The following is a 4,847-nucleotide window of genomic DNA, read 5'->3' as shown; positions in this document are numbered from 1 at the left end:
CCATTACACCATGGAACTACACCATTACAACTGAGAGACAGGTAGCGCTGTGGCTGTGGGGAAGCAGTTAGACAGAGAGGTTGGATCCCAGTGAATTTTGGTCAGTGGCCCCCTCGAACAAAAGGAAAAGACAGGAGACATCTGTCAAAACCCAGGTACCTTTAGATATTCAGTCTAACACTCTCCCAACTGAGCTATTTCGGCCTCTACCGCAAAAAGTTAAGCCAGTGGGTATTTCTGTGAGACCAACCGTCACATTGGCAGAAGAGGAGAGATGAGCTCCCAGAGAGCAAAAGCAGCTAGCCCATACAGGTATCGAATCCACGACCTTGCTGTTATTAGCTCCACGTTATAACCAACTGGGCTAACCGGCCTGGCTTTTTCTGGACTTATGCCCGATTGATCAAAAACTTAATAATTCCTTGTGGCCTTAAAGAGACAAAATACCTTCAGGGATAAGGGACGTCACTGCACCACGGTCAGGGGAATTAGCTCAAATGGTAGAGTGCTTGCTTAGCATGTGAGAGGTAGAGGGATCGATGCCCGCATTCTCCAAGCTAGGACCTGCTCATTACTCTCACTTCCCTAAAGAGACAGACTGCGCGTTGACCCTCCTTATGTGAGCTATTGGGGCTCACTGCTGCCAAAAAGTTTTTCGTACCGGGTACCGCGCAAATTGGTGGAAAAACAGGGATGATTGGATTCAAAGTCCAGAGCGCTAACCACCACACCATGGAACCTTGACAATAGCAGCTGCTGCTCACAGGGTCGAAAAGACTGAACCACTTACAGGCTCGCCAGCAGCAGCACCTAACGTTTGCTTTTTTATTTTGTTTCCTGCCGCAAGGAAACACGGAGGTACTACCAACATTTGAACTCGGAATGCATTATTCAAAGTCCAGAGTGCTAACCATTACACCATGGAACCAACAAGGACTTGTTGGTGGCCGTCTGGGAGGCAGATAGCGCTGTGGCTGTGGGGAAGCAGTTAGACAGAGAGGTTGGATCCCAGTGAATTTTGGTCAGTGGCCCCCTCGAACAAAAGGAAAAGACAGGAGACATCTGTCAAAACCCAGGTACCTTTAGATATTCAGTCTAACCCACACACATACATACTGCGGTAACAAGACCAAGTGGGTCTTAAAAGCAAAAGCACAATCTCTCTGTTAATTTTACAACTAAATGGCAGCCAGTGCAAAGGTGCCAATACAGAGGAGAGATGGCCTCTTTTCGTCAAGGCCGTGATAATAGCAGTCTCTCTTCGTTGGCGTCTTTTGGAGCGATGGACGTCACTGCACCAAGGTCAGGGGAATTAGCTCAAATGGTAGAGTGCTTGCTTAGCATGTGAGAGGTAGAGGGATCGATGCCCGCATTCTCCAAGCTAGGACCTGCTCATTACTCTCACTTCCCTAAAGAGACAGACTGCGCGTTGACCCTCCTTATGTGAGCTATTGGGGCTCACTGCTGCCAAAAAGTTTTTCGTACCGGGTACCGCGCAAATTGGTGGAAAAACAGGGATGATTGGATTCAAAGTCCAGAGCGCTAACCACCACACCATGGAACCTTGACAATAGCAGCTGCTGCTCACAGGGTCGAAAAGACTGAACCACTTACAGGCTCGCCAGCAGCAGCACCTAACGTTTGCTTTTTTATTTTGTTTCCTGCCGCAAGGAAACACGGAGGTACTACCAACATTTGAACTCGGAATGCATTATTCAAAGTCCAGAGTGCTAACCATTACACCATGGAACCAACAAGGACTTGTTGGTGGCCGTCTGGGAGGCAGATAGCGCTGTGGCTGTGGGGAAGCAGTTAGACAGAGAGGTTGGATCCCAGTGAATTTTGGTCAGTGGCCCCCTCGAACAAAAGGAAAAGACAGGAGACATCTGTCAAAACCCAGGTACCTTTAGATATTCAGTCTAACACTCTCCCAACTGAGCTATTTTGGCCTCTACCACAAAAAGTTAAGCCAGTGGGTATTTCTGTGAGACCAACCGTCACATTGCCGGAAGAGGAGAGATGAGCTCCCAGAGAGCAAAAGCAGCTGGCCCATACAGGTATCGAACCCACCACCTTGGTGTTATTAGCCCCACGCTATAACCAACTGGGCTAACTGGCCTGGATTTTTCTGAACTTATGCCCGATTGATCAAAAACTTCGTAATTGCTTGTGGCCCTAAAGAGACAAAATAGCTTCAGGGCTAAGCCTCACAAAGGGCTCGTCCGGGATTTGAACCCGGGACCACTCACACCCAAAGCGAGAATCATACCCCTAGACTAACGAGCCTGGCAGTGTTAATGTCTAGCCAAGAAAAAAAAGAACACTAGGGCAACAACAAAAGCAGGAACATGAATAATCTGACAACAGCACCCACTTCACAGACCTGTGTGTAATCAAAGAACTGCGTGTAACCAACGCTAACTCTTAAGCTAAGCCCTTTACCTCAACTGCTAGCTGTTAGCATCCGACTAACGCTCACAGGGTCGCAAAGACTAAACCACTTACAGGCTCGCCAGCAGCAGCACCTAATGTTTGCTTTTTTTTTTTTCCTGCCGCAAGGAAGCACGGAGGTACTACCAACATTTGAACTCGGAACGCATTATTCAAAGTCCAGAGTGCTAACCATTACACCACGGAACCAACAGGGCTTGTTGGTGGCCGTCTGGGAGGCAGATAGCGCTGTGGCTGTGGGGAAGCAGTTAGACAGAGGGCTTGGAATCCAGTGAATTTTGGTGAGTGGCCCTCTCGAACAAAAGGAAAAGACAGGAGACATCTGCCAAAACCCAGGGACCTTTAGATAGTCAGTCTAACATTCTCCCAACTGAGCTATTTCGGCCTCTACCACAAAAAGTTAAGCCAGTGGGTATTTCTGTGAGACCAACCGTCACATTGCCGGAAGAGGAGAGATGAGCTCCCAGAGAGCAAAAGCAGCTGGCCCATACAGGTATCGAACCCACCACCTTGGTGTTATTAGCCCCACGCTATAACCAACTGGGCTAACTGGCCTGGATTTTTCTGAACTTATGCCCGATTGATCAAAAACTTCGTAATTGCTTGTGGCCCTAAAGAGACAAAATAGCTTCAGGGATAAGCCTCACCAAGGGCTTGGTCCGGGATTTGAACCCGGGTCTTCTCCCAGCCGAAGTGAGAATCATGCCCCTAGACCAACGAGCCTGCCCGTGCTAACGACTAGCCGAGAAAAAAAAAGAACACTAGGGCAACAACAAAAGCAGGAACATGAACTAAGATCGAAGTAATCAAACACCTCGAGACAGTGTCAAAGGCAAACAAATGAAAGTTGGCCTCTGAATGGATTTAAAAATGGGGCTGGACCTAACATGTAGAGGGTCTTAGGAAGGACAGCTGAAACGGTCAGATGTCCCGTAGACTTTAAGCCAGTGTTGGAAACAGAGGGGAGTATTTGGCTGCACGACCTGAGTGATCCAAAGGTTGCCTATGAAGGGCACTTAAGTTCCGAATCTCACTATGGGCTATTCCAGGATTTGAACCCGGGCCCTCTCACACCCGAAGCGAGAATCATACCTCTAGACCAACGAGCCTGGCAGTGCTAACGTCTAGCCGAGAAAAAAAAGAACACTAGGGCAACAACAAAAGCAGGAACATGAACTAAGATCGAAGTAATCAAACACCTCGAGACAGTGTCAAAGGCAAACAAATGAAAGTTGGCCTCTGAATTGATTTAAAAATGGGGCTGGACCTAACATGTAGAGGGTCTTAGGAAGGACAGCTGAAACGGTCAGATGTCCCGTAGACTTTAAGCCAGTGTTGGAAACAGAGGGGAGTATTTGGCTGCACGACCTGAGTGATTCAAAGGTCGCCTATGTAATACAGGAATCCACACACATACATACTGCGGTAACAAGACCAAGTGGGTCTTAAAAGCAAAAGCACAATCTCTCTGTTAATTTTACAACTAAATGGCAGCCAGTGCAAAGGTGCCAATACAGAGGAGAGATGGCCTCTTTTCGTCAAGCCCGTTATAATAGCAGTCGCTCTTCGTAGGCGTCTTTTGGAGCGATGGACGTCACTGCACCACGGTCAGGGGAATTAGCTCAAATGGTAGAGCGCTTGCTTAGCATGCGAGAGGTAGTGGGATCGATGCCTGCATTCTCCAAGCTGGGACCTGCCCTTTACTCTCATTTCCCTAAAGAGAGAGAGTACACTCCTTATGTGAGCTTTTGGGGCTCACTGCTGCCAAAAAGTTTTTCGGACCGGGTCCCGCGCAAATTGGTGGCAAAACAGGGATGACTAGATTCAAAGTCCAGAGCGCTAACCACCACACCACGGAACCTTGACAGGAACAGCTGCTGCTCACAGGGTCGCAAAGACTAAACCACTTACAGGCTCGCCAGCAGCAGCGCCTAACGTTTGCTTTTTTTTTTTTTCCTGCCGCGAGGAAGCACGGAAGTTCTACCAACATTTGAACTCGGAACGCAGTATTCAAAGTCCAGAGTGCTAATCAATACACCATGGAACCAACAAGGCTTTGTTGGTGGCCGTCTGGGAGGCAGATAGCGCTGTGGTGGTGGGGAAGCAGTTAGACAGAGGGGTTGGAACCCAGTGAATTTTGGTCATTGGCCCCCTCGAACAAAAGGAAAAGACAGGTGGCATCTGCCAAAACACAGGGACCTTTAGATATTCAGTCTAACACTCTCCCAACTGAGCTATTTTGGCCTCTACCACAAAAAGTTAAGCCAGTGGGTATTTCTGTGAGACCAACCGTCACATTGCCGGAAGAGGAGAGATGAGCTCCCAGAGAGCAAAAGCAGCTGGCCACACAGGTATCAAACCCACAACCTTGCTGTTATTAGCCCCACGCTATAACC

General features: G+C 48.4%; 1 non-coding gene across 1 annotated transcript; it reads right to left on the bottom strand.

The window, feature by feature from the left end:
- Window positions 1–2,214: 2,214 nt before the first annotated feature.
- trnap-ugg (transfer RNA proline (anticodon UGG)) lies at window positions 2,215–2,286 on the bottom strand. Its single transcript has one exon. It is a non-coding gene; the product is annotated as a tRNA-Pro (tRNA).
- Window positions 2,287–4,847: the final 2,561 nt, after the last annotated feature.

Source organism: Sinocyclocheilus anshuiensis, unplaced genomic scaffold (genome assembly GCF_001515605.1).
Source record: "Sinocyclocheilus anshuiensis isolate Anshui unplaced genomic scaffold, SAMN03320099.WGS_v1.1 scaffold42, whole genome shotgun sequence".
Lineage (NCBI taxonomy): Eukaryota > Metazoa > Chordata > Actinopteri > Cypriniformes > Cyprinidae > Sinocyclocheilus > Sinocyclocheilus anshuiensis.
This window is presented reverse-complemented; position numbering and strand designations above follow the sequence as displayed.